Below are 12,080 nucleotides of genomic sequence, written 5' to 3' on the forward strand. Positions count from 1 at the left end.
CGTGAGCTCCTCCAACCCCTCCACCACCATGTGAGCTCCTCCAACCCCCTCCACCCACCCTGACAGCTCCTCCAACCCCTCCACCCGCCCGTGAGCGCCTCCAACCCCTTCCACCCACCCGTGAGCTCCTCCAACCCCTCCACCCACCCGTGAGCTCCTCCAACCCCCTCCACCCACCCGTGAGCTCCTCCAACCCCCTCCACCCACCCGTGAGCTCCTCCAACCCCTCCACTACCATGTGAGCTCCTCCAACCCCCTCCACCCACCCGTGAGCTCCTCCAACACCCTCCACCCACCCGTGAGCTCCTCCACCACCTCCACCCACCCGTGAGCGCCTCCAACCCCCTCCACCCACCCATGAGCTCCTCCAACCCCCTCCACCCACCCGTGAGCGCCTCCAACCCCCTCCACCCACACCGTGAGCTCCTCCAACCCCCTCCACCCACCGTGAGCTCCTCCAACCCCTCCACCACCATGTGAGCTCCTCCAACCCCCTCCACCCACCCGTGAGCTCCTCCAACACCCTCCACCCGCCCGTGAGCTCCTCCAACCCCTCCACCACCATGTGAGCTCCTCCAACCCCCTCCACCCACCCGTGAGCTCCTCCAACCCCTCCACCACCATGTGAGCTCCTCCAACCCCTCCACCCACCCGTGAGCGCCTCCAACCCCCTCCACCCACCCGTGAGCTCCTCCAACCCCCTCCACCCACCCGTGAGCTCCTCCAACCCCCTCCACCCACCCGTGCGCTCCTCCAAACCCCTCCACCCACCCGTGCGCTCCTCCACCCGCCCGTGAGCTCCTCCAAACCCTCCACCCACCCGTGCGCTCCTCCAAACCCCTCCACCCACCCGTGCGCTTCGCCAACCCCTCCACCCGCCCGTGCGCTCCTCCAACCCCCTCCACCCGCCTGTGCCCTCCTCCAACCACCTGTGAGCTCCTCCAACCCCCTCCACCCACCTGTGAGCTCCTCCAACCCCCTCCACCCACCTGTCAGCGCCTCCAAACCCTCCACCCACCCGTGAGATCCTCCAACCCCCTCCACCCACCCGTGAGCTCCTCCAACCCCCTCCACCCACCCGTGCTCTCCTCCAACCCCTCCACCCACACGTGAGCTCCTCCAACCCCCTCCACCCACCCGTGAGCTCCTCCAACGCTCCACCCACCCGTGAGCTCCTCCAACCCCCTCCACCCACCCGTGAGCTCCTCCAACCCCCTCCACCCACCCGAGAGCTCCTCCACCCCCTCCACCCACCCGTGAGCGCCTCCAACCCCCTCCAGCCACCCGTGAGCGCCTCCAATCCCCTCCACCCACCCGTGAGCGCCTCCAACCCCCTCCACCCACCCGTGAGCTCCTCCAACCCCCTCCACCCACCCGTGAGCTCCTCCAACCCCCTCCACCCACCCGAGAGCTCCTCCACCCCCTCCACCCACCCGTGAGCGCCTCCAACCCCCTCCAGCCACCCGTGAGCGCCTCCAACCCCCTCCACCCACCCGTGAGCGCCTCCAACCCCCTCCACCCACCCGTGAGCTCCTCCACCCACCCGTGAGCTCCTCCAACCCCCTCCACCCACCCGTGAGCTCCTCCAACCCCCTCCACCCACCCGAGAGCTCCTCCACCCCCTCCACCCACCCGTGAGCGCCTCCAACCCCCTCCACTCACCCGTGAGCTCCTCCAACCCCCTCCACCCACCCGTGAGCTTCTCCAACCCCCTCCACCCACCCGTGAGCTCCTCCAACCCCCTCCACATACCCGTGAGCTCCTCCAACCCACTCCACCCACCCGTGAGGTCCTCCAAACCCTCCACCGGCCCGTGAGCTCCTCCAACCCCCTCCACCCACCTGTGCCCTCCTCCAACCCCCTCCACCCACCTGTGCCCTCCTCCAACCCCCTCAACCACCTGTCAGCTCCTCCAACCCCCTCCACCCACCTGTCAGCTCCTCCAACCCCCTCCACCCACCTGTCAGCTCCTCCAAGCCCCTCCACCCACCTGTCAGCGCCTCCAACCCCTCCACCCACCCGTGAGCTCCTGCAACCCCCTCCACGCACCCGTGAGCTCCTCCAGCCCCCTCCAACCACCCGTGAGCTCCTCCAACCCCCTCCACCCACCCATGCGCTCCTCCAACACCTCCACCCACCCGTGAGCTCCTCCAACCCACTCCACCCACCCGTGAGCTCCTCCAAACCCTCCACCCGCCCGTGAGCACCTCCAACCCCCTCCACCCACCTGTGCCCTCCTCCAACCCCCTCCACCCACCTGTCAGCTCCTCCAAGCCCCTCCACCCACCTGTCAGCGCCTCCAACCCCTCCACCCACCCGTGAGCTCCTGCAACCCCCTCCACGCACCCGTGAGCTCCTCCAGCCCCCTCCAACCACCCGTGAGCTCCTCCAACCCCCTCCACCCACCCATGCGCTCCTCCAACACCTCCACCCACCCGTGAGCTCCTCCAACCCACTCCACCCACCCGTGAGCTCCTCCAAACCCTCCACCCGCCCGTGAGCACCTCCAACCCCCTCCACCCACCTGTGCCCTCCTCCAACCCCCTCCACCCACCTGTCAGCTCCTCCAAGCCCCTCCACCCACCTGTCAGCGCCTCCAACTCCTCCACCCACCCATGAGCTCCTGCAACCCCCTCCACGCACCCGTGAGCTCCTGCAACACTCTCCACCCACCCGTGAGCTCCTCCAACCCCTTCCACCCACCTGTGCGCTCCTCCAACCCCTCCACCCACCCGTGAGCTCCTAAACCCCTCCACCCACCCGTGAGCTCCTCCAACCCCTCCACCCACCCGTGAGCTCCTCCAACCCCCTCCACCCACCCGTGAGCTCCTCCAACCCCCTCCACCCACCCGTGAGCTCCTCCAACCCCCTCCACCCACCCGTGAGCTCCTCCAACCCCCTCCACCCACCCGTGAGCTCCTCCAACCCCCTCCACCCACCCGTGAGCTCCTCCAACCCCCTCCACCCACCCGTGAGCTCCTCCAACCTCCTCCACCCACCCGTGAGCTCCTCCAACCTCCTCCACCCACCCGTGAGCTCCTCCAACCCCCTCCACCCACCCGTGAGCTCCTCCAACCCCCTCCACCCACCTGTTAGCTCCTCCAACCCCCTCCACCCACCTGTCAGCGCCTCCAACCCCTCTGTTGAGGAGAATTTCAGTATTAAGGACTTTTGCAAAGACTGTCGGGATACTTGACATTAAACTGGTTGACAAAGGGGCCCCCTGTACTCGCACGTAGGCTGGGATGAGATAATGCCAGCTGCAGTTTTGTTATTGAACGATTGTGGTCACCTTGCGACGGAAAATAGGTTGGACTTCTGCTTCTCCTGTCTGCGGTTAAAGGTCCCGAAAAAGGTTTTAGACCTAGGGTCCATCGCTTGCTTAAAATAGGTAACCATTATAGATGTCACGGGGTATCGCGGTGATTAGTAATATGAGGTAATTTGTTTTGACCCCTGTATATAGGCAGGGGCTTTGTGTGTGTAAAATGAGAAGTGTGGCGATTGCACACCGGGTGTATAGCTGTTTCTCCCAGAGCTCTGCAATAAAGCATTCTTTTACTTTGCCATTCACTTGTGGTCAGAGTTTTATTTGACTCCAAAGGCTTCTGTTGGGATCGTGTCGACCTAGAATATCACCTGGTCCACGTAGGCCCAAATTAGCTCCAACAATTGGCGCTGCGAGCAGGGTCACCGAGTGACTGGCCGCCCTGATCAAGCGGACACACGCTCGAGTGATCTAAAAGAACAAAAGAGAGGTGAGATGGCATATGTAAAATTGTGCTAGGATACTAACAACCGTAAGACTGCATTATTTCTTGTAATTCCAGGGAAACTAGGTATAGCCTGGGAGGAGAACTGGAGATTCCAGGGAAACCAGGTATAGCCTAGGAGGAGAACTGGAAGAGAGGAGAGGTAAAGGAGCCGGACCAACCTTTACCTACACGTGACGGACCCCGAGAGAAAGGTATTTGTGTTCTCAGAATCGGGGGGCCGAAGATAGTGACCAAGGGACATAATGTCGAGTAAGGATCTGAAGCGGGGGCCCCCGGGCTCCCTCATCGATACTTTTATGACGGATAGATGTACCCTTATTGAAAGAATGCAGGAAGACGGGTGGGACGTATCCAAAGGTTTGGACCGACAGCGGTCATGGTGGGACACACAGAAAAAGGGAAGAACTAAAAAAGCAGGAGTACTGTTGGTTCATCAATTGGCAGGATTGATAGAACAGGCAGAAAAGGCAGCGGTGAGTCTTAAGGGAAAACAACTTCAGATAGATAACCTCCGAACAGAGTGTGAGGGATGTAAAAAGCAAATAGAAGTCCTCAAAGGAGTTAATGAAGGACAACAACAATGGCTGAGAGAATATAACCGACAAACCTGGGGAGAGACAGGGAGAGAAGAAGCTCTGCCCCCATATACCAACCCCAGCGCACCCCCAGTTTATAATGTAGCACCGGTGACAAGGCAAGACCCACTGAATGACCTAGTGGTTGCTAATAGGGGAAGAGCAGATTGGAAAGCATTTACCCCAGGTGAAAAGGAAGCCGTTATGAGCCGTCTGGGAAAACTACAGACCCGGAGTTCTAACACTAAATTTTGGGCGGAGCTGGATTCAGTTTGGCAGGGTCATTCCCTCCACCTTAGGGACGTACACCAATTAGTGCAGGCAGCATGCCCCGTGGACAGATGGCGGTTGGTGCCTGAAAACCAAGGCGCTGGCAATGCCAACACAGACTACCGCAACGGAAGATGGGTGAATCAATGCCCACTAAAAATGAATAAGGAAGAAATGACTCCCGCCTTCCAGTTATACAAAATAGCAGTACAAGGGGTGTTAGGAGAGGCCCCCACAAATTGGAATAAAATAACGGCGTGTAAACAAAAGAAAGGAGAGGGCTCTTCAGAATACGGGGAACGATTGTTCGCCGTCTACGGAGAATCCTCTGGACAGCCAAACGCGGTGAGAACAGACCCAGCCTTTATCCAGGCATTTAAAGATGGGCTGTCCCCCCCCCATCAGGCAATCCTAAAACTAGGAGTACTGACTACCAGAGTATATGATGAGATAGTTGAATGGGTATGTGGCGTTGACGGATTACAGACTAGGGAGAAGGAAGAGGTGCAAGTGAAGAAGGAGAGAGTAAGTGCAGTCCAATCCGACAATGTCGGGTCAGGGACAAAACCGAAAGGCGCTTGCCACAATTGTGGTAAGGTAGGACACTTTATTAGAGACTGTAAGCAACCAAAACCGTTGAAGGAGTGTAGTTATTGTGGGGAAAAAGGGGCACTTGGCACTCACATGTTATCAAAGGCTAAAGGAGACAGGAAGCCTAAAGGATGCTGAGATGACCGTCCCAACTGCTCAGTATGAGGATTTTAAGAAATGGCAAAGTTATCTCAAATGGCAACAAGAATGATATTCGGTGGCCCCCATACAGGGAGGAAGAAAAAAGGGGGGGCGAATATATGTGTCTGCACTAATAGGGGGCCGACCATGTGAGATGTTAGTGGACACAGGAGCAGCAATATCTATAACCAACCTCCCCCTCCCTGTAACAAAGAAAAGTGCGGTAATTACTGGGGTGGGCGGTGAAGGTGTCACAGCCTTCCGCAGCATCCCGCAAGTAGTAGAAATAAATGGGCGTTATATCCCCATGAGCTTTTATGTATGTAAAAATAATGAAGGGACTATAATGGGTAATGACCTGTTAAGAGAGTACCAGGTACTTGTAGATTGTGGAAAGGGTAAGTTAACCTGGCCAGATGTAAGTGGAAAGACCCAAGATGTGGGGTGCTTAACGGGCCACACGACAACGTTAGGAGTAGCAGCAATAAATACGTGGTCCAACCCACCTCTACCAGAATATGAAGACATTTGTAACTCTGTGGAGGGCACCTGGGCGGCGAACAAGCTGGACACTGGTAGGGTCAACATGGACCCTATCATAGTGCCCGGACCAGAGCATAAACCCCATCGTCAGTACCCCATAAAGCCAGAAGCCCGTAAAGCAGTAATAGAGATAGTAAAAGGGTTAGTGGAGCGAGGTATTCTAAGGGAAACAACCAGCACCACTAACTCCCCGACCTGGCCAGTGGGAAAACCTGACGGGAGCTTCAGGCTTACAATAGATTACACCGCCCTAAATAAGGTAACCCCAAAGTTACACCCCATAGTTGCTAGCCCCTCCACGATATTAAATGGGTTAGACCCGGGGCATAAGATCTTTACCGTGCTAGACATAGCTAACGGGTTCTGGGCTCTGCCATTAGACCCGGGGTCTCAAGAAAAGTTTGCCTTCACAGTAGGCGACAAGCAATATACATGGACCCGACTTCCCCAAGGGTTCCATAACAGTCCAGCGATCTTTCACCAGGTCATGTGTGACATTCTCCAAAAAGTGGAACTCCCACTTGGGAGTACCACCCTCCAGTATGTGGACGATATACTCATAGCGTCCACTACAAAAGAGGGACATAAGACTGCACTCGGTGCAGTCCTAAAGACCTTAGGGGAGGCAGGACTGAAGGTCAGCCCCAAAAAGGCACAAATAGGCAAAACCCAGGTCTTATATTTAGGACACCTTATCTCACAAGGGGTAAAGGAGATGCCCGCAGATAGAAAAGGGGCAATACAAACCATGCCTAGACCGGTAACAGTAAGAGGAGTAAGGAAAGTACTGGGGCTTTTTAATTACAGCCGAAACTTCATCCCGGGGTTCGCAAAAACAGCGGAACCCATACAGCGATTGGTAAGAGGGGGTAAGCCTGCCCTGGACCCCATCGAATGGGGTCCTGAGCAGGAACAAGCTTATACCCAACTTAAACGAGATCTGATATCAGCCCCAGGACTAGGACTCCCAGATATGAACAAACCCTTCCACATACACTGCGATAATGAGGAAGGATTTTATTCGGCCGTAGTCACCCAGGAGCATGGAGATAAACGTAGACCCGTAGCATACTATTCCACTGCAGAAGGACCAGTAGTATCGGGACTCTCGCGCTGCATAGCCGCTCTAGATTGTGCAGCTTGGGCCGTAAAAATTAGCGAGCCCGTTGTAATGACAGGAGATATTATTCTCCACACAAAGCATACTTTGGTAGAAATGTTAAATACCAGAAAATTGCGATCAGTCTCACACTTGAGACGAGCGAAATGGGAGGCTGTTCTCCTCCCTCCCAGTAAAGCAGTAACAATAGTCAGAGACGCAAGGGAAAACCCGGCTGAAGGAGTATTGGGGTCAGGTATTTCCCATGATTGTGGAGATGTAGATGCTGACTTAGAGGGAGACAAGATAAAAGACACTCCGTTACCAGGGGCTGAAGAGACCCTGTACGTGGACGGGTCCCGAAAATATATAGACGGACAGCCTCGTACGGGCTGGGCTGTAGTAAATAGTCAGATGAGAACTGTACGATCGGGGAGACTTGAAGGAGGCTCGTCAGCCCAAGTAGCAGAACTAGTGGCTCTGACAGTAGCATTAGAAGAGTCCGAGAATAAAATTGTAAATATATATACAGATAGCCGATATGCGTTCGGTGTAGTCCATGACTACATGACTGCATGGGGCAGACGGGGATTTGTAACTACCGGAGGAACCCCCATAAGACATCAGGAAAGAATCGAAGCCCTCCTGGAAGCTAGTAATAAGCCTAAACAGGTCGCAGTAATAAAGATTAAAGCACACCAAAAAGAACCAGCCAGAGACAGTCCAGAATGGACGGGTTATATGGGCAACCAGGCAGCTGACAGGGCAGCTCAGGCAGCCCTGATCTTGGAACGGAAAGAAGCAAACCTAGAACGGAAGGAAGGAAAGCAGATAGCGAAACAATCCGCGGAGTTAGCCTTAGGATGGGAACCCGAGGAACCTGTAGCCAGTGTAGATAGCCCAGGAAATGAAATTAGTATTGCCGAGCTACACGAGGATATATTACCTAGTGAAAGGCAAAGATGGAAAGAACAAGGAGCCAGACCAACAACAGACGGAGTATGGCGAATAAATAACAAGGTAATGGCCCCCGAGTGTATACAGAATACCCTACTCGAAATACACCATGGATTAAGCCACTCTGGAAAGGAGGCGATGCAACAGACTTTAGGTAAGGAGTGGTGGTGGAAGGGTATGGGGCGGGACATTGCTAAGTATTGTCAACGATGCATCGTGTGCGCTCAGCATAACCCAGGAAGACCAGTTAAAATTAGATTAGGACACCAACCCAGGCCCCGAGGGCCATGGGAGCACTTGCAAATTGATTTTACGGGGCCCCTACCCATGTCAAAGGGTAAGACGTATTGCTGGGTAATCATTGATCAATTCACAAGATGGGTGGAGGCCTTTCCCACCAGAAATTGTACGGCCACTACAGTCGCTCGAATCTTGGCGGAGGAGGTAATCCCACGTTGGGGAATGCCGCTCCAGATAGATTCGGATCAAGGGACCCACTTCACAGGAGGTGTGGTCAAACACATGTGCCAGTTAATGGGAATTAAGCAAAAGTTTCATATACCCTACCATCCCCAGAGCTCGGGGATGGTAGAAAGAATGAACCGAACACTAAAAAATGCGCTGGCTAAGGCCATGCAGGAATCGGGAAAAACATGGGTGGAAGTGTTACCTATCATTCTGATGAAATTACGAGCCACCTGTAATCGTACCACAGGCCTTGCCCCGTATGAACTTATGACAGGACGAGCAATGCAATTGCCAGAAGGCATAATTACGGGAGGGGTGGATGTAGGCCCCTTAAAGGACAAGCTACGGCGATATGTCCAAGAAATGAGTAAACAACTAAAAGAAATGCGGACGCAGGTAAGGTACCGCCAGAGGGAGCAGGACGAGAAGGAATTCCCCTTCCCGTTACCAGAAGTCCCTACAGCGGGAACTAGGGTAATGCTAAAGGTATTACCAACCAAATCAGGCTTTGCTCCCAAATGGAATGGGCCTTACGAAGTTATTATTAGCGGAGATACTTGCGCCTGTCTAGACATACGGGGAAAGGGAGTGTGGAAACATTGGACACAGCTAAAGATATATGAGCCAAAGTCATCCCTGGAGCCTCCTGAGACGGAGACTACCGGGGAGAGTGAAACCACGAAAGAAAAGACTGACTAAATGAATGTAACCAGCATAAAATTAAGATTAAAGTTGTTAAGGTATTGTGTTAAGGACTCAATCTGTAGGGGCGTACAACGCAGATTGAGAATTGATACTGTTTGGTTAAGGCATAAGGATTACGCTTCGGGGTTACAGAACTCGTACTCGGCCTTGGAAAGGTGACTGCGATTATGCGAGATCTGTTATGGTGTTTGGATCGTTCTGACCTGCTGACATCCAACACCCATTTTAAGTTTTAAGCTTTAATCTACCTCAGAAGGGGTGTGCATAGAAGTTACTACTAATACACCCTTGTATTATTTTCCAGGTCAACATCAGCTGATTAATGCCTGATACTTTGATCTGTTTGCCTGTGTGGGCATTTATTTTGTGGCTTATTGCATCGGTTGTGCTTGTGTGCTTTTATCTTAACGCGTTGTTACAAGAGTGTTATCGGGAGGGCCAGAGAAACCATAAGCCAGTTTCAGACAGGCAGTCCTTACTTAAAATTGAAAATGAAGACCGTAATATGTTTAGTTGCGATAATATGCATTGTTACGGTAACCCGGGGTACACGGAGTCCGTTATCCTAACGGGACCCAGCACATTCAATCAAGAGCAGGATCCAAGTAACCCAAGTCCTGGGCTAGATAGTCTAAAAGCCTATAATGGTACATATTTTATATGTGGTCACCGAGCCTATCCATGGTTACCCCGGAATTGGACGGGTTCGTGTTACTTAGGTTATGTAGTACCCTACATTCACCTCTTGAATGAGATTGGGGAACACCACGAATTTAAGAAATACCGGATTAAAAGAGAGCTAGGAGCTTATCAAAGATTTTTTGGTGTAATAAACCCTCCCTATGGAATAATGAACTTAATGGATGAAACAAGGAAGTTGGCAAGGTTAATAGAGGTAGTTGCCAATGTTACTGGGGAAGCTTTAACAGAAATGAGTACTGAAATGGTAGCCATTAGAACAGTAGCCCTCCAAAATCGAATGGCCTTAGATTACCTCCTTGCAGCACAAGGAGGAACCTGTGTCTTGATAGGAAGTGAGTGCTGTACTTATATCCCTGATAGTTCGGAAAATATCACAAACTTAGTAAACCACATGAAGGATGAAGTGAAGAGAGTCCATACCAATCCGGGAGAAGGATGGTTGGAGTGGCTAGGACTAACAGGATGGGGTTCCTGGATAACGCATGCATTGGCTATCATCGTTGCGATATGTGTTGCAATATGCTGTTTGCTAACTATAGTGCGAGTTTGCTGCAAAATGGCGATGACAGCGACAATGCCAGTCAGTGCGATTCAGGCAGACGAACTATCGCTTATGGAACAAGACAAGACGGACGAATCCGAGCCGCCTGACGTCCCCGGGAAGAGGCAGTGGTTGTAGGAACAACACTGTGAAGAAAGAGGATTGGTGGTCAGCTGGGCCAAGAAAATCGTGGTCCAGCACCAAAAGGAGGGATTGTTGAGGAGAATTTCAGTATTAAGGACTTTTGCAAAGACTGTCGGGATACTTGACATTAAACTGGTTGACAAAGGGGCCCCCTGAACTCGCACGTAGGCTGGGATGAGATAATGCCAGCTGCAGTTTTGTTATTGAACGATTGTGGTCACCTTACAACGAAAAATAGGTTGGACTTCTGCTTCTCCTGTCTGCGGTTAAAGGTCCCGAAAAAGGTTTTAGACCTAGGGTCCATCGCTTGCTTAAAATAGGTAACCATTATAGATGTCACGGGGTATCGCGGTGATTAGTAATATGAGGTAATTTGTTTTGACCCCTGAAAATAGGCAGGGGCTTTGTGTGTGTAAAATGAGAAGTGTGGCGATTGCACACTGGGTGTATAGCTGCTTCTCCCAGAGCTCTGCAATAAAGCATTCTTTTACTTTGCCATTCACGCGTGGTCAGAGTTTTATTTGACTCCAAAGGCTTCTGTTGGGATTGTGTCGACCTAGAATATCACCTGGTCCACGTAGCCCCAAATTAGCTACAACACCTCCACCCACCCGTGAGATCCTCCAACCCCCTCCACCCACCCGTGAGCTCCTCCAACCCCCTCCACACACCCGAGAGCTCCTCCACCCCCTCCACCCACCCGTGAGCGCCTCCAACCCCCTCCAGCCACCCGTGAGCTCCTCCAAACCCCCTCCACCCGCCCGTGCGCTCCTCCACCCACCCGTGAGCTCCTCCACCCCCCTCCACCCACCCGTGAGCTCCTCCACCCCCCTCCACCCACCCGTGCGCTCCTCCACCCACCCGTGAGCTCCTCCACCCCCTCCACCCACCCGTGCGCTCCTCCAACCCCTTCCACCCGCCCGTGAGCTCCTCCACCCACCCGTGAGCTCCTCCAACCCCTTCCACCCGCCCGTGAGCTCCTCCAAACCCCCTCCACCCGCCCGTGCGCTCCTCCACCCACCCGTGAGCTCCTCCACCCCCTCCACCCACCCGTGCGCTCCTCCAACCCCTTCCACCCGCCCGTGAGCTCCTCCAAACCCCCTCCACCCGCCCGTGCGCTCCTCCACCCACCCGTGAGCTCCTCCAACCCCTCCACCCATCGTGAGCTCCTCCAACCCCCTCCACCCACCCGTGAGCGCCTCTAAACCCGCCACCCACCCGTGCACTCCTCCAACCCCCTCCACCCACCCGTGAGCTCCTCCACCCACCCGTGCACTCCTCCAACCCCCTCCACTCACCCGTGCGCTCCTCCAACCCACTCCGCCCACCCGTGAGCTCCTCCAACCCCCTCCACCCACCCGTGAGCTCCTCCAACCCCCTCCACCCACCTGTGCCCTCCTCCAACCCCCTCCACCCACCCGTGAGCTCCTCCAACCCCCTCCACCCACCCGTGAGCGCCTCTAAACCCGCCACCCACCCGTGCACTCCTCCAACCCCCTCCACCCACCCGTGAGCTCCTCCACCCACCCGTGCACTCCTCCAACCCCCTCCACCCACCCGTGAGCTCC

The 12,080-nt window shown here is 54.6% G+C and overlaps 1 long non-coding RNA gene across 1 annotated transcript; it reads left to right on the plus strand.

The window, feature by feature from the left end:
• The first annotated feature begins 3,147 nt into the window (after positions 1-3,147).
• LOC147111666 (uncharacterized) lies at positions 3,148-11,014 on the plus strand. The gene is made up of 2 exons (XR_015079723.1): positions 3,148-3,758; positions 9,430-11,014. It is a non-coding gene; the product is annotated as an uncharacterized LOC147111666 (long non-coding RNA).
• Positions 11,015-12,080: the final 1,066 nt, after the last annotated feature.

Source organism: Somniosus microcephalus, chromosome 10 (assembly GCF_052327205.1).
Source record: "Somniosus microcephalus isolate GS21.2 chromosome 10, FLI_Smic_1.0, whole genome shotgun sequence".
NCBI classification, from domain to species: domain Eukaryota; kingdom Metazoa; phylum Chordata; class Chondrichthyes; order Squaliformes; family Somniosidae; genus Somniosus; species Somniosus microcephalus.